We start from the raw sequence: 18171 nt of genomic DNA on the forward strand, positions 1-18171 counted from the left end.
TGGTCGGGGTGGCTCCAGCAGCATCTGTTTGTTTCTTGAGAGCTGCTAGCGCCATCCTACACTTTGTAGTGATCTTTCGAGTGTCCTTCGTACCCCGCTATTTGTTGTATGCAATGCCCCCTGGCTGCGACTTTGACTGCATCCCATTCTATTAGTGTAGATGTCGCTGTGCTAAAGTTGAGGGTGAAATGCTCTTGAATGTGATCCCCGTGTTCGTGGTGAAACACCTGGTCTGTGAGACAGTCATGTGGCAGTTTCCAGGTGGGCACCTCGGGTGCGGAGGCCTCCACCTGAGGGTCATTATGTGTGCGTTGTGGTCCGATAGCACCTTACCCAGATAGTCTGTCTGTTGTACTCCCAGGAGCAATGTTGTGGAGCAAAGGAATCTGTTGAGTCACACTCGTAGGTTGTGTGGGACGGAGTGGAAGGAGTAAATTCCAGTGTCCAGATTCCTCTCCCGCCACGGGTCCATCAATGCCCAGTATTTCACCCATGTTTGATATTGGTCCATCTGCTTGTCTGCTGGTGAGTGTACCAGAGGGGGATGGGATCTATCGAGACGGATGTCCAGATCACAGTTGTAATCACCCCCTAAGAGCCACGGGACAGAGGTCTATTGGGTTAGTACTCTTGTGAGGCGCCTCCAAAACGTGTCCTGGTCTATATTGGGAGCGTATATGCTCCTCAACAGAATTGACTGGCCCTCCAACAGTCCTTCTATTAGGGAATATTGACCTTCTTTATCTACGATACGTGACTGTTTCCTAAAGGGGATCCCGGGCCGAATCCGGACTAGGGCACCCCTGGCGAATGCTGAGTATGTAGTGGCACAGACAATACCCGCCATTTCTTACGCAGGCAATCCGCTTCAATCGCGAACAGGTATGTCTCCTGTAGGAGAGCTATCTGTGTTTGCTGCCTTTTTATATATGCATAGACGGCGCAGCGCTTATTTGCTGTGTGCATGCCCCTAAAGTTTATTGTAATAATTTTTAGATCCGTGTTGGGGATCTTAGTAGTCATGTTGTTCGGTGTCTACGATCAAGTCGTGCATTTGTGATGCTCATTTGCCCCCTCCTGTTCTCCCCCAACTAAATGTCAACTGCCCACTTGCATCTTACAATTCCACTAGTTTGCTCAGCTGAGGGTATTTGGGAAACAATAGGGAGCATTCCCAACTGAGAGGACATGCCGTTGGGGGTGATATGTCCAAAGTGTACTTCATGTACTGTCTTTAGTTTGTTATTTGTAGGGGTTGGCTGGGCGGTACCTCCAGTCGTTGGCTTCTCGGCCGCCCGCTTTGTGATGCTGAATCAGAGTTGCCCAAGGATTCCCCCTCACCATTGTCCATTCACAGCGTTCCAGTCTGGCATGTCATGTTTTGCCGCTCTGGATATCTGGTTGCGGTGTCCCGTGCACTTGTAGCAGTGTCCACTGTTCGGGAGATGATGTCGTCATGAATAGTGTACCCTGTGGTCACTTCGCGGACAGTTGAGCCCTGTATCAGCGTATCCTCCGTTTGATGAGTTACTATTGGAGGTGTGACTGAGCCATCTCGGGAGGAGTGTGCATCGCTGACTTCTTCTTCAGAGGTGAACAGATGGGGGCCTTTCTCTCCATCCGAGCTGTCCCCTGTCGATCGCACTACTGCTGCCGCTTGCAAGGCTCTCCTGCACTCTGCTATAATTTGCTCCAGGTCAGAGAAGCGTTTTGTGAGGGAATCAGAACGCGGGCTCAGCTGCGTGTGAGTGATTCTTTTGTGTTGTCATCTTTGGCGGCCAGTTGGCCGATGGCTTTGTGTGCTTCAGTGATTGTCCGGTCCTGATAATCATTGCTCCACCCAGTCACTTGCCTCCGTTGGGACAGTGAAGAAAATGTACAGTTCCGTCATGCAAGATTTTCAAACGAGCAGGGAAAAGGAGAGTATAGCGTTTGTTTGACTGCCAGAAAGGTGGCCCTTTGTTACTGGACGGCGCGGAAGTAATCTAGGAACAGCATTATTTGCTTATCTTCCACTCTAAGCTTCCCTTTCTGTCTAGCAGCAGAGAATAGTGTCTCTGTCCTGGTAGTGAAGCAGTTTCAGTAGGCACGGTCGGGGCTTTGATCCCGGCGGTGGTCTACGGGCCGGTACTCGATGTGCCCTCTCTATGGAAAAAAGCGGGCTCAGGTATGTTGTTTGAGTGAATTTCTTGATCCACGTCTCGATGTATCGGAGAGGTTGGATCCTTCTGACCCCTCCGGCAGATTCAGAATGTGGATATTACGTCTGCGAGAGCGGCCTTCCAAATCGTCCGTCTTGCTTTCCAGGGACTTTACTCGTAATTGGACGTCTTTTATGGCGTCTTGGTGCATCTGTACTTTTGGCTCTATGGTTTGGAGTGTCTTCTCACCCTGTTTGACTTTGTCCGCAAGTTTCCTCTGATCATCCCGAAGGATATTCAGGTCCGTGGCTAATTCCCCAAATTTGTTTTCCATGGTCACCCTGGAATGCTCAATTGCCGCGAGAACCTTGTCCAATTTGTCAGACATGGACTCTGCTCGGGAGGGCTCCCCCTCTGAGTGGGTGATAGTGGGGTCTGGGGAGGTCTGCCTCCGATTCGCAGGCACCTTTGGTGTCCCTGTTATGTGTTGGCGTCTCATATTGTTAGGATATGTCTGATTGCTGTTTGCAGGGAGTTCCGTGAGTCATGCTCGATCAGCGTGTGGTTGACTGACAATGGATACCTATATGCCTTGTCTCCTAAATCTATTGGGTTCACGTGTCCGAGGTGATATTGCTGGTGTGGGCGCTCCATTGGGGCATGTTTTTGGCACAGGACGGTGCTTAGGGGTTGTGGCACTGCTATGTGTTTCTCTCCGTATGGCTCCATTTTCCCCTGACCCCCGCACCCTCCGTTGTGTTGCTCCTTCGTATTTGGTCCCAGCTTCGTAGCGCTTTGCTGTTGCGATGTGGGGCCCAAGTGATCCCCTCGGACTCTCTTGGATGGTAGGGTAGTCTGTCCGTGGAGTGCCCACCCTGGCACGGCACCCTCGTGGCCTGGCGCCGTGTAGCTAGGGCCGGTCGGGGGGGGGAGGTCCTAGGGTATCCTGGAAGGTCAGCTTCTCTCTGTGTTACCATGCCCTGTGTACGTGTGAACGCTCGATCTTCTATAGTTGCCGAAGCAGTGTGGGATCGAGCCGATGAATACCGGTGTCTTAGAGTTATCCCCTTCTACTTAATCCTCTCGACCGCCACACATCTCGGGGTCTGACGCCGTGCGGTCACAGCCCAGCTGTAGTTCTGAAAATTCTGGACTCGTGAATAAAACTTCGTCGTAGCATGACGATTTTTATATCAAAAGACCGAAAATGGCTAGTACACTATGTCCAAGCATTTTCGTCATATTCGAGTGACAATTTCACCTCGAAATCGTCATTTTCGTCTTGAACCCTTGGCTTCCATTTTGTGTACGGCAGCCATTTTGTGGGTTGCCCTCACATAGGCTTATAATACAGCTAAATTCGATTCCCAAGGACACGTACACCTTAATTGACTTTTCTCTGACCTGGGCAAGCTGAAACCATTGCCCCAGGCCGAACCTGTTTGGTCAGTTCCTCTCCCAGTGGCCGAACGAGATAACATCAAGGCACAACATGCCATAAACCCTTTTCATCGCACACACACCCTGCCTAATCTTGCTCACACCTGTCCCTGCTCTTTTCTCTCACTTGCTTTATGATGAGGAGGTGCCCGTTTTTATTGGGGGTCCACCGATGTCTGATGAAACTGTTGGGCCTTGCCGGGTAATTTGTTGTGGGCTGGACAAACTGAAATGTGGGCTTGTCATCATGACTCTGCTTTTCCTTTGTAGTGGAAACATGTGAATAGTATACTAAAATGTGGAGAATGTTTGCCTGAAGCACTATATTTCGTATAAAAAGAGAAGCCTGACTTTGTAAGATTGAGCAGTCTCCTGAGAATATACATCCCGTGTTGTTGTACTTCTAGGACGCCTGTTACCTTGGTTGCAGCCAATAAAATCGATCCTTGACTTCACCTAGAAGACTCTGAGTTTCTGTGGTCTAAATCAGGAAAGTACTCGAGGTCTTTGGGTGTGTACCCTGACACCACTGGGTTACCGGTTCGGTACCGGTTCTGAAAAACCGAGTACCTCAGTTGGCGCCCAACGTGGGGCGATACCAGCAGTACCGGTCCAGCCAGAGGTTCGTGAGGAGCTTCGTGTGAAAATTCTGGAGGAAGGCCAACCACTTCATCGACCCCTGCATGTCGACGTGGTCCGAAAGTCTTAGCTGCGAGGTTCCTCGCTTCCCGACGGCTACAAAGGACTGCTGCCCTGGCTATCGCCCTGATTTGGACCCTTGAAGTTTGGTAGAGCAAAACGATAAGACGAGTCTTCTGGTGACGTCATCGATTTCTCAGTTAAGTATAAGTGGAGCGTCTCCCAGTCCTTAGTTGGTCTTAGTTTGAGTATCCCCTTTGGGATCACTTTGTTTGGAACTTGCAAGTGCCAAAGCCGAAGGACTCGTGTATTCACGAGAAATATCGTAATCGATAATCCTTTGAAGTTTGAAGCTAGACTAGAGAGCGAAGATGCCTGGTCTTAGCAGACTTGGAAATTTGTTTTGTTGTGGTAGTAATAGGGATTCCCGATTGGAGGACTCGTGTCCGGTTCCTCCGATTGGAACTCCAACTTATGAATTATATGTGAAACATGGAGTAGGCCCCATCACATATAATGAAGTATGGATCCGATACACCAGAAAAGATGGTGTTTTAAAATGGCCCCAATATGGTAGCTTTGGCACGGAAATCTTAGACAATCTCGAAGTTAAACTTTTCAAGAAGAAAGCCCGGCCGGCGATGTTTGACTCTTTCCGCCTATGGCGTAAGGAAACCAAACAGAAGGAAATTAAATTAGCGAAGAAAAATAAGAGAGAAAGGGGTATTTCGATAATGCAAGCTGCTATGCAGTTTAAAGACAATGAAGAAGAACAGATGAGTGAGCAATTGCACAGGCAACGTAAAATGGTGATTGATAAATGCTATCCAGTTTTGCCGCCTCTTCAGCAAGATGCAGCAAAAGAGCTTGAAAAAGATCCATTAATGGCGCATTTGTTAAGTTCGCCACCCCCCTATGCCCAAAATGCTACGGCACCTCCGCAAACCTTTAGCTGCGCAACCCGTGGTTGCATTGCCTCTTGCTCCTCCACAGCACCCACCAGCTACTCTTCAGCTGGCTCCTGCTCCTCCGGTGCAGCCTCCTCAAGGGCCACCGACTTTGACATCTGCTCTGCCTTTACCTCCCACAACTTTAACTATTATATCGACCACCACTCCTGGTACTTCTCCTGACACTGCCTCTGCATCTGCCTCGTCTCACCCTGCTTTCCCTCTTGTCTTTTCATCGACTTCTCCTTCGGTTCGTCAGAGAGTGGCTAGTACTGTCGCTAGTTTTTTGCATCCTCTCTTTGGTGCAACAAGTGTAACTCCTGACACAGAGCGCAAGCAATTGCGTAGTCAACTGCCTGATTCTAGGGAGAAGGAAACGTTGAATTGTTTGGCACATAAATGGGTTGCTGACCCGGAAAAATATGATTTAGAATGTGTTATGGATGTCTTCACCCAGTGGGAAACATCGAAGCAGAGATACGTTTTTGAGAAAATGTGTATTTTCCTGTGTGAAGATTTAGAGGAAAATGATTTGGACTCTAATCCTCCTGAGTTGAGCCATGTACGGTTCGAGTTTTCAAAAGGCGCAATTGTGGGTTCAGATGTTAGGAAAGCAGTTGCGACGTTGTTGTCACTTAGGACTGAAGATGTTTCTAAGTCGTTGTTTGAATCTGATTCTTCTGGTAAAAAGAAGGGAAGACAATATCCCATGAGAGAAGTTCCTCCGGTATGGAAGGAAGAAGTAGCAGCTGGTCATAATAATATTCCCCCAGCTATACCAGCACATTTTCAGCGTGTGTGGGTACATGTTCCTTGGAAGCAAGCTGAAGTTTTGGCTCTTAAACAGACATTGCCTGATCCCCGTAAAAATCCTGCAGGGTATTACAAGGAGTGGTCACAGGCTGCTGTGTCATGTATCATGAATTTAGCGGATATAGACATGTTGTTTGGGAACGTTGTTCCACAGCCTTTATGGGGAAAGATTCGTCATGCAGATCATGATCAGGAGTTAGGTGACTCATGGGCTAATATTGCTGCTGCAGATGACCGACAAGTTGGTGGTGCTAAACACGAGCCTTTAGTAGCAGATCTCCCTGGTAGGATAATTAATTACATGAAAACTTTAATGCCCGCGATGCGTGTGAATTGGGATAAATTGTCTGCGTGTAAGCAGAAGAAAGATGAAACGGTCTCAGATTTCTTCACCAGGTTTGAAGAAACTTTTGTCGACCACAGTGGTCAAGATATGAGCACAGAAGGTGGTCAGCGACTGTTCGTCAATAAATTTGTACACAATCTGCTTCCAGAGTTGTGTAAGAAGTTGAAGGATTCAGAGAGTTCTTGGGCAGTTTCCTCTTCAGCACAGATATTGGCTACTGCACAATATTACGAAAATCGAGATAAAGATGAGAAAGATAGAGCAGAGAAGAAAACTAAAGAGTTGAAAACGAAGGTTTTGTTACAGAAAGCATATCCGCCACGTGGTGGTCAAAATAGTGGTGCTCAGAGTAACTATCAGAATAATTATCAGCAGCCTCAACAGTATCAGAGGAACTCGCAAAGAGTCGAGTATACTCAACCACGTGTCCCTGTAGGCCCCAATCAGTGTTCATATTGTAAGGAAGAGGGTAATTTCAAGTATAGTTGTCCTATTTTATTACAGCGTGCAAATGGTGCTTCTGGTATAAGGGGTCGAGGTGTTCAACAAGCATCTAGAGGTAGAGGACGTGGAAATTTCCCCCAGAACACACAGTCTCTTCCACCTCAAAATTCGATGAATAGGTTCGATCAGCAGAATAACGCATCTGGTAGGACGGCTCAGTACTACGCTGATGATTACTATGCAGAAGATGAGCATATGGAAGGTAATGATTGCTAGGACAGCCATAGGCAAAGAGAGGGAGTTGTTTCAGTTCCAGTAGATCAGAGTGGACCATACGTTGAGGTGATTACATCAGGTGTGTCAGAGCCTTTTCTGTTGGATACTGGTGCTACAAAGAGTTCTATTATGCACTCCAAACTCCCTGGCGCACCTTTGTCTGGCAAAACGAATGTATCAGTAGGTTTTTCTGGCGCCCCAGTTAGAAATCCGATTTCTGACCCTTTGTCCCTTTCTGTTGGACCTTGTGAATTCGAAGCACCCCTTATTCTGACAACAGGTTGTGGTGAAAACTTGCTAGGATTAGATCTGTTAAAAAAGATTGTATGCGACTTTGTACTGTTCTCCTTCAGGAGTACAACTTACTTTAGGTAAGAAAGTGGTTTCTGCAATGTATTTGTCAAGGGATAAACTTCCAACAGAATTGTCGTTTCTTCCTAAAATTCTTTGGGCTACCGGTCCTAATGATGTGGGTCTTTTGGAAATACCACCATATGTTGTAACATTGAAAGCCAATGTTAAAATGCCACGAATTCCCCAATATAAAATTTCTAGTGAAGGTGAGAAAGCTTTGCTAGCGATCATTTATGATCTGATTGAAAAAGATGTGATTGAAGAGACAAGAGGCAACGTTTGCAATAGTCCTGTTCTGCCTGTTTTGAAACGAACTGATCCCTCTCAGCCACCTGTGTACAGATTCGTGATTGATCTTAGAGAGGTGAATAAAATAGTTGTGCCACAATTTCAATTTGTCCCCGACATTACTGCCCTATTAACTATGATTCCAGCTTCTGCCACCTGGTTTTCGGTGATTGACTTGAAGAATGCTTTCTTCTGCATCCCGATTGCTGAGGAGAGCAGGGATATTTTTGGCTTCAGTTTAGGAGGACGGAGCTTCCGCTTTAAACGCGCTCCCCAGGGCTACTGTGAAAGTCCATCAATATATAGTCAAGCTTTAAAAACACAGCTTGATACGATTGTAATACCTGATGGCGCTACCCTCATTCAGTATGTTGATGATTTGCTTGTTGCTGCAGATACTGAGGAAATCTGTAAAGAAGCCACGTTGTCATTGTTGCGTCATTTGTGTGATTTGCATCACAAAGTGTCTCTCTCAAAATTGCAATATTGTCGACAAGAAGTGACCTACTTAGGTCATCTCTTATCGAAGGAGGGAAGGAAACTGACCCCAGAAAGAATTCAGGCAATAGCGAAATTGAGTGTGCCAAGAACACAGAGAGAAGTGCGTGCTTTCTTGGGCATTATATCATATTGCAGGCAATGGATACCAAATTTTTCGTTATTAGCCAAACCTTTGGTGGCATAACGTGTAAAGATACACCCAATCCCGTTCCTTGGTCTGAAGAGTTTCAGAAAAGTTTTTTTGAATTGCGCACAGCATTATGTTCGGCTCCTGTGTTAGGTACCCCCAACTACAGTAAGCCCTTTACATTGTATGTCCATGAGAAAGAGGGTTGTGCATTATCAGTGTTGACTTAGTTGTTTGGAGACGAGCAGCGTCCATGTGCATATTTTTCGTCGACTTTGGATCCTGTAGCTAAAGCATTGCCGAGTTGTTTAAGAGCTACAGCGGCAGCAGCTGTTTCTATTCGACAGTCTGCTGGTCTAGTGATGAATAACATGTTAGTTGTGATGGTTCCACATGCAGTAGACACGTTGTTAAACAGAACCAAGACACAGCACTTAACTAGTGCTCGATTGTCAGGTTACGAATTAACCTTGTTAGCAAGTCATGTGCACATAAAAAGATGCAACACTCTCAACCCAGCTACGTTGTTGCCAATTGTAGAGGAACTAGATGCTTCTGAACAGCATGATTGTTTTCTTAGAACAGAAGAAGAAACAAAAGGGAGAGTAGATCTCCAGGATACTCCTCTTGCTGAATGTGATGGTACATTATGGGTGGATGGTTCATGTTTCAAGCTCCCGAATGGTGACACGACTGCAGCATATGCTGTCACGACTTTGCATACAATTGTTGAAGCTGCACGTATCCCACATAATTCAGCTCAAGCAGCAGAATTGATTGCACTTACAAGAGCATGTGTGTTGTCAAAAGGAATGAAAGTGACTGTCTTTACCGACAGTCAGTATGCATTTGGTGTGGCTCATAGTTTTGGACGATTGTGGAAAGAACGTGGGTTCCTGACTTCGCATGGAGCTAAGATTTAGCATGGTCAGTTGGTGAATGAGCTTCTTGAATCACTGACCTTGCCTCTGCAAGTGGCGATTGTGAAATGTAGTGCTCACAAGAAGGTGACTGATGATGTTGGTCGTGGAAATGCATTTGCTGACGAAATCGCGAAAGAAACTGCAAGGAATGTGATGAGCCGAATGTATGTTGCAGGCCCTGCAAGATGGGTTGGTGATGTTGGACACGATAGAGAGTGTGAAGTCTATTCAAGCTGAGGCTACAGAGAAAGAGTTGAGCATGTGGAGAGAATGTACGGGCAAAATTGATGCAAATGGTTGTTGGATTGAATTGTCAGAGCATCAGAGATGGTTGTTACCCGATGCATATGTGCTTGCAGTGGTTACAATGGCTCATGGAATGGCTCATATCAGCGTGAAAGAGATTTGCAAGTTGTTGGCTCCAGTAAGGCAACATTTAGGAATTCCCAAGTGTGCAGAGAATGTGGTCAAGAATTGCATGGTGTGTCTGAAACACAATCCTGGTAGGGGAACCCCAACTCCAGCTGGTCATTTTGCACCTCCTACGTATCCGTTCGAGGTTTTGCAGCTAGATTTCATCCACATGGAGAGGTGCAACAATTTAAAATATGTGCTCGTTGCTGTTTGTGGAGAAGCGTGGCTCAGTGGTTAGAGGCGGCAGACCCGGAAGCTGAGATCGACCGTGGACCAGGGTTCGATTCCTCGCCTCGGCGGGTCTCTGGCTCAAAATTCCACGGACTCGACAATTCTCACTCTGGTGCCTACTCAACTCACGGTGTCACACTCTGCGACTCTGGGCAATAGCTTGCTTAATCTCCACTACGGCCCCTCGCGGCGGGATGCCTGGCTTTCACCTTGTGGACACCCTGCTGGGGTTTCTCACAGGGGAATACCAGGACGGGTTCCCTAAGCAAGCGCCGGGACGCTTATGGGCAGCTGTGCGCTTTACAAGTCCAGCACATTTACATTTACATTTACATTCAAGATGGGTGGAAGCCTACCCCCTAAAAGACAACACTGCCTTATCCACAGCTAAAGCCCTTGCGAAAGAGTACTTCCCCAGATTTGGAATGCCTAGAATGGTCTGGAGTAACAATGGGAGTGAATTTGTGGGTCGTGTGATGAAGAAAGTATGTGAAGGGCTAGGCATTCATCAGAAGTTTCACGCTGCAAATCACCCCCAATCAGCTGGACTAGTAGAATGTTATAATGGCACGCTTAAGTTAAAACTAGCCAAAATTCAAGCGAGCACTGGTCTTAAATGGCCTGATGCTCTACCCTTAGCACTCCTATCCACCAGAATGACTGTGCATTCGCGAGTGGGACTTAGTCCATATGAGATAGTTTTCGGCCGCCCGGCCAACATATGGGGAGTGCCAAGGCCCACAAAGTTCAGTGAAATCGAACACCCTGTTTTGCTTGACTATTTGTACGAATTGACGGCTAAATTGCGTGTTTTACACCAACAGGTCCACGACACCCTGCCTCCGGTCTCCGAAACTCCAGGTCACCCCATCGACCCTGGATCCTGGGTTCTCGTGAAGAATTTCCAGCGAACCAAGAACGACCAGTCCAGGTGGACCGGACCGCACCTCGTCCTTCTTTCCACGAGATCAGCTGTTCGAGTGGAAGGGAAGAAGCACTGGATCCACGGAGTCCACTGCAAGAGGGTACCTTTACCTCTGCCGTACGACCAGTGGGTCCAGAAGGGTGTCGCCGACTCAGAGACTGAAACTGTGCCTCGTTTTCTGCCTTTCAGTGATGCACGAGTAAAAGGAATACTTACTGAACAAGAGAGTGATAACATTTTGCAACCAGTTGTATCACCATCAGTACGATTGGACACTACAGAACCTGAACTCCTTTTCCAAGACCAAACAGTACCTGGGAGAAAACGTTATATTTTGAGGCCGAGACCTATGGACAAATAAATAAAATTTTCCTTTTTGCTATTTTTGAAAGCGCAGCTCTCCCATCTGAGAAACTTGCTTATTTTTTGTTTTTCGAACCGCCATCCGGGTACCGCTGCTAGGGCCACGATTCTCCAAAGTCTTTGGGGTGCAGCTGATGACGTTAGGTCGACAGTTCTGGTTGGTCTAAGGGAGTTGCCCTAGAGTGACAGAAGCATTCCTTAGCAGAAACAACCTCCCATCGCGGGCAGCACTTTAGAGAGGATGGAGTTTTTTGAGATGGAGAGACCTGCCAAAACAATGAACTTTAAAGCCAGGATACGTAAAATAATGACAAAGAAAAGCTTTTTGATATTGTGCATTTTCATGTTATTCAGTGTGATGATATTTTTAATAAGTTATGTTTTATTCTCTTTTCGAGTAACATTTGCACCCACTACATCGCCCATACCTCCTCCTACTGTTTCCTCACACTCTTTTCAACCCCTTCCTGAACATGAATCAGCTAGGAGATTAGAGTTTATTAATAACTCCTTTGTTCAGCTCTTGCACCAACACCAACTTGTAATGAACACGACTAACTGTTGGGTGTGTGGTCTTATGCCTCACACAACGGATAAAGGTATCCCTTATCTAGTCCTGCCATTCAGCCACTGTAGTGTAGCTCCTATTTTCCCAATAGGCTCTGCGCATTGGAATAGTACCTACAGCAGTAAAGGCCTAGGCCAGACGTTAACTAGGTCTACTACTGTCGATACTAGACTTAATTTTTGGGTTTGCCAGCTAAGCTCAGAGTTCGCTAGAAACTTTCTCGAATGTTCAAGGAAGGAATTAACTCCCCTGATTAGACAAGAAGGGATTTAGTTTCTGACAACCATAGAACATGACAACTTTGCTCTCCCCTAATCAAGAGTCAATCTCGAGAGTCGTGTGAGCACAAGGCAATTATTTAACTCAGTCAGTACGTGCATTCTTAGTCTCATCAGATTGTAGAGAAAAGGAAGAGACGGGCGTGTTCAATAAAAAGGTGTTATTTATTGATCAGTCTCTTTTCTCATACATGAGAAATGGATCGATATTATTGCAATACTTATAGTTAAGTAAAGTGCATACATTAATAGCAATAGTATAAAATAATACTGTAAAAACATTGATATGGTTTCTGAGCCATATGATGTTTAAAATGATTAAAATATATTTACATACACATATACATTTGACTAAACGTGCTCAACTGGTGTTTCTAAATACGCCTACCCCGTGTACCTGACCTAAGTCTAATGCGTGGGCGGGAATAGAAAGTTACAGTTTAAGTTAAGTTTGTTTTTGCCAAGTGAATAACTAAAGAATTCTCTGTGAGGGGTTATTCAGTTCTGTACCTGGAATTTAGGATGGATGAGGAATAGTATCTCTTTCTCTGCTCTCGATATTCCAGGCTGCCTGCGAGGGCTGCCCAGAAACGCCGGTGCTGGGTCTCTCGGCTTGAGATAGCAGCGCGTCTCTCAGCGCGTCAGGAAGGCGGGGCTGCTGCCAGCGGGGTCTGCTTCTGCTCTCGGCTTCGGCAAGTATGGCTGCTCCGTCTTGTCACCACGCGTGTGTTTGCATAGGGCAAGGTCGGCAATATTTATACCTTAAAGGTGCCGAGATTGACGTAAGGATGGACATAGATACGTCAATAAAGATGTCATACGACTTGCTCGTTAGCACATTCTTTACTAAAGTTCTCTGTGAAATCAAAACAATGGCCGCACGGATTATCCAGGTTGTCATAGGTTTGATTTGTTATGAGAACGTCGTATGCCTTATCAGGGGCTGGAGGAATGTCGCTTGTCTAATTAGATCTCAAGCGTTATGACCTAATCAGATAACACGTTCCTGTGCCGTAGTGTGACTGCGTCAGATAACGGTATCTGCATCATGGGGGTTTTCTTGCCTCATGGGCTGACTGTTAGTTAACTTGATAGTTAGTTTAACCAGAATAGGGTCAGGAATAGGGGGACTGATTCAGAACCTATAGAAATACACGACACCACAATGGTTCTGTGTGGGCATACAGAACAATGTTCATATATGCACACGAAGTCTACCCCCTACGTTCTGTAACAGACAATCCTAAGAATAGTGCTCTAGTTAAGGGTATAGTAGATATGATAAAGGAAGACATTTCCTATGAGACTATCCCGAGAGATGAGACACTAGTATACATAGGATGGAACGTAACCGGATATGGAGCTACTCTGAGTGAAAAACAGCAAGCTAAGAGATCCCCGATTTGGATTGTACCCCATCAGGGTCACCTGTGTGCAAGGTAATGGCAAGAATCCCAGAGCTCAGTTAGGGAAGAATATCTGCACTAAAACGTATGTTTTTGCAGCCCAGACTTCCCCTTCGTTTTTAGCAGCTAAGGGTACCTATTTCATCTGCCATGATAGAGCCTATACATGGTTGCCCCCTGACTTTTCGGGCTCATGTTTTGTTTCGTTCCTGTTGCCTCCCACCTACACAGCAGCGGCAGATTACCACAAGACAAGGATAGTTAGAGGTGTCTTGAGTAAAGAGGACACTGCAGGACAAGAATTTGGGGACTTCGCAAAGGGTTTTCTGCCGTTCTGGGAACCCATGGTTAACAGCAGGAACATAAGGCAATTGACAAGGGTGGTTGAGTCCACCGTAATTGAAACTGCTGGTGCCCTTAGTAACTTGACTGCTGCGCTCCAGTCGGATCGTCTTATGACCCTTCAGAACAGGGTCGCATTAGATGTCATACTTGCAGACCGAGGTGGGGTATGTAGATTGATCCAATCGAGTTGCTGTGTTTTCATTCCAGATAACGCTCCAACAGTGTACCAGGCCATCTCCAAACTACATAAGATTTCCGAATCTATTCATGTGGATAAAGGAGATTGGTCTTTAATGGGATGGTTCTGGGAACTGATATCCGCCTGTGGATGGAAAATTCTGATGGTCATTGGGATGGTCTTAGCCATTCTTTTCCTGTTCTGTCTGTGCGTGCAGTGTGCTCCTGCAATATGTGGCCTCTGTGCTACATCATGTGTAAGGAAACCTGTATCAAAAGACAAACTAAGTAATAGAATGATGTTACAGCAACATCTCAATGACTTTAGGAATATAGACCTGGACTCAGATTAGCATGAGGATAGGTTAATTGCCTATGTAAGGGCAAAAGGAGGGTTTGTAGTTCTGAAAATTCTGGACTCGTGAATAAAACTTTGTCGTAGCATGACGATTTTTATATCAAAAGACCGAAAATGGCTAGTACACTATGAACAAGCATTTTCGTCATATTCGAGTGACGATTTCACCTCGAAATCGTCATTTTCGTCTTGAACCCTTGGCTTCCATTTTGTGTACGGCAGCCATTTTGTTGGTTGCCCTCACATAGGCTTATAATACAGCTAAATTCGATTCGCAAGGACACGTACACCTTAATTGACTTTTCTCGGACCTGGGCAAGCTGAAACCATTGCCCCAGGCCGAACCTGTTTGGTCAGTTCCTCTCGCAGTGGCCGAACGAGATAACATCAAGGCACAACATGCCATAAACCCTTTTCATCGCACACACACCCTGCCTAATCTTGCTCACACCTGTCCCTGCTCTTTTCTCTCACTTGCTTTATGATGAGGAGGTGCCCGTTTTTATTGGGGGTCCACCGATATCTGATGAAACTGTTGGGCCTTGCCGGGTAATTTGTTGTGGGCTGGACAAACTGAAATGTGGGCTTGTCATCATGACTCTGCTTTTCCTTTGTAGTGGAAACTTGTGAATAGTATACTAAAATGTGGAGAATGTTTGCCTGAAGCACTATATTTCGTATAAAAAGAGAAGCCTGACTTTGTAAGATTGAGCAGTCTCCTGAGAATATACATCCTGTGTTGTTGTACTTACTTCTAGGACGCCTGTTACCTTGGTTGCAACCAATAAAATCGATCCTTGACTTCACCTAGAAGACTCTGAGTTTCTGTGGTCTAAATCAGGAAAGTACTCGAGGTCTTTGGGTGTGTACCCTGACACCACTGGGTTACCAGTTCGGTACCAGTTCTGAAAAACCCAGTACCTCACAGCGGCTCTGGGGGGAGAAGGCGAGGTTGCCAAATTCAATCGAGGGGGAAGGTCATGAGCATATGGCCAGCAGTCGACTTCCGATATTAGGTGAGAGTTAGATTTGACATTTGGTTGCGGTGCGCAGCCAACTAATCTTTCTGCATCTGCTGGGAAAGGCCGGGGGTCCCAAACTGTGAAACGTTGTACTGGGTTACCTTCCATTGTCCCCGACCCAAGGTCTCGTGCCTTGAGTCCTAACCCCAATGAAGGGAGGAAAAGGGCCTCTGCTTCCCGGGCATGTCGGTTGTGTTTTCTAGTGGCCCCAGTCGTCGTGGGCCTCGGGGGCTGGCGATGTGCAGACAGGGTCCCGGGACCCAGAGAGAGAATTAGAGCCTGTCAGCTTCTGCCAAGGTAGTAGACCGCTGTTGAGAGGGTACTCGGTGGCCGCCACAATGCCAATGGCCGTTGGTGCTGTCTGGGTGTTGGGAAAGTATTGGGCACCGGCCCGTGATCTCGGAGCTCTGATATGATAGACCGCTCCTCATGTGCCCCCGGCGTGCTTGAGCCTCTCGCCGCGCGCCTCGAGGCCTAGCGCCGAGCAGGGGGAGGTCGCCGTGTTCGGGTGTGGGTGGGTGACAGATGCAGCACCTCACGTTGAGGGGTCGGTAACCGGCTGCTAGTCTGAGTTCGCGCTTCGGGCTGACCCTGGCTTTGGTCGCTATGGCCTCCCGGGGCTGCGCTGTCCCAGAGGCGCGCTCTCACCTGTTGTCCCTGGGGCTGTAGGGGCACCTGGAGGGGCTCCCGTGATCACTTTCCCCGCCGTCGGGGTAGGAAACACCGGGGGACGGTGCAACGGGGCTCGTGATCCCTTCCGTCCTTACCACGGGCGTTCGGCGGGTGCCGCCATTTTGTTCTTGCTGCTGGGTTGCCAGAGAGGCTGTGTACAGTTTGGGGAGAGCTGCTCAGTCCCCAATTCCGAGGGCAGCCGGGGTCCTGGAGGGTGATGTCAGCTTTAGCATATGGTTCGGTGGGATTGGAGGGGGTTATGGCATTGTTGATTGCGGATTGCGTGGGCTGCTGGACGGAGCACTAGAGAGGCACATCTGTCATCTTAGCTAGCCAGGCCATGCCCCGTAATAAACCCCTGTATGTTTGTTATCTAAAACATCAAAATAATAATAAAAAATATATATATTTTTTTAAAATATTGCATGCCTTAGAGACATTTCCATTTAATTGCTTTATTTTATTCGTAATAATCCTGTAAAGGTTTTTGGATTAGTAAAGCGGTTTTCTGATTTTACTCCCTTACTGCCTCTGTAATGTGTTTTCCCTAAATATTGATAACCTATGCACCATTTTAAAAAGGATATCAAACCGAAAGTAAATGGTGCCTTTCATAGGCATTGATGTGTTTTTTAACTTTTTTTGGAGTAAAGTGTTCTCTCAATTTCAAAGATGTTCCAGGGATCCTGTGCATAGGCAGATCTATTCATTGTTTATGAATGTAATACCCATACCCTTGATAAAAAGCCAGTGTTATAGATAAGTAACTTAAATGTTGTCGGTTAACCTACTCCATCGCAACGGCAACATTATGGTCCAGCCGCTGAACTTAAAAGCAGAAGGACCATAGTTTGACCATGGAGGAGGCTACTCCTTTTTGCTTATATATGGCCACCCACTCAATTAGGATGACTGGACATAGAGCCATATTTTAACTTTCCGTCACTGCCCAGCAAACCATAGCTGGAAGGGGTAGAATAAACAAAGAATGCCTCTCTTGCCATGCCAGAAGACTCCCATAGCGAGGGTTAAAAAATATATATATTTTCAAAATCAAAAATACCACTTTGGGACTTTCTTTTTGAGATAAAAAAGAAAACAGTTTGGTGTACTAAACTGTGAAAAGCATTAACAGGAACCACTGTGATGGCGATTCCTGCCAATGCTTTAGAAATTACCACCAGCTTGTCGGTCATTTCATGATTTGGCATGCGGTGTTTAACATATTAATACACTAGACATCCCCAGGTCCGGGTGTGTACGACTACTGGTTAGCAGGTGTCCCGTGGTGTCTGTGGCGTCCTGTTGACGCGTGCAGGCCCACTCCAAGAAAGGACTCCATATATCTCTTGGCTGGGAAGCCGATGGCATCAGCTCCCAGAAAGCAGACAATTGTGTTTGACTGAATGTGACATCTGGAGTCCAGTCTTTCATAGAGGGGATTCCCTTCCTTCCGAAATGCATAGCAACCCTCTGCTTGGCTAACAGCAATAGCATAGCGTGTAACTTACTGGTACCTTTAGGTGTGTTTTTGACGTAACCCATAAACCCAATAGGGGATCCGGGTCTCTAGGTGTACCGATGATCTTGTATATAGTGTCAAAAATCGTAACCCAGAAAGTGACTAATTGAGGGCAGTCCCATGCCATGTGCAGAAATGTGGTTGGTGAGTAGCCACATCTCCAACAGCTGTTGTCTGCCCTAATCCCCATAAGTTGAAGCTGAGAGGGAGTCCTATAGAACTTATGTAAACATTCAAAATTAATTAAGCAAAGTTTATTGTTGGGGGACAGTGCCGTTAGTTGGTTGCAACAGAACCTCAATGGTCCTCAGATAGAGTGGGCAGGTCCGTGTTCCAAGCTTGAAGGGCTTTGGGTGTCAATATGGGTGCAGAGTGCTGCATGTTGTTATAAATTCTCATATTAAGTCTGCAGGGTGAGTCGTTATTCAGCACATTTTCCAGGGCCAGCAATGTAGGAGGTGAAGTAGGGAACGAGCCGTGAAGTGATTTGCACGTGGCCCTAAGCTTGTGGTGGAAGAATTATTCAGAAAAGGACACTGTGCGCCACTCTGTAGGCTCGGGAGGAGCTCTGTGCACCTCTCCCGGGTATAGGTCTCCAAAGGTACGTATACCCATTTTTTTTTTTTTTTAACAAAGACCTTTATTTCG

General features: G+C 46.6%; 1 protein-coding gene across 14 annotated transcripts in view; it reads left to right on the forward strand.

Annotated features, from left to right (window-relative positions):
• LOC144773261 (uncharacterized) overlaps positions 1-18171 on the forward strand; it is a 7170044-nt gene that overhangs the window by 440921 nt on the left and 6710952 nt on the right. The gene's annotated exons all lie outside the window — the stretch shown is intronic.

The sequence above is a fragment of the Lissotriton helveticus genome, chromosome 8 (genome assembly GCF_964261635.1).
Source record: "Lissotriton helveticus chromosome 8, aLisHel1.1, whole genome shotgun sequence".
In the NCBI taxonomy this organism is placed as follows: domain Eukaryota; kingdom Metazoa; phylum Chordata; class Amphibia; order Caudata; family Salamandridae; genus Lissotriton; species Lissotriton helveticus.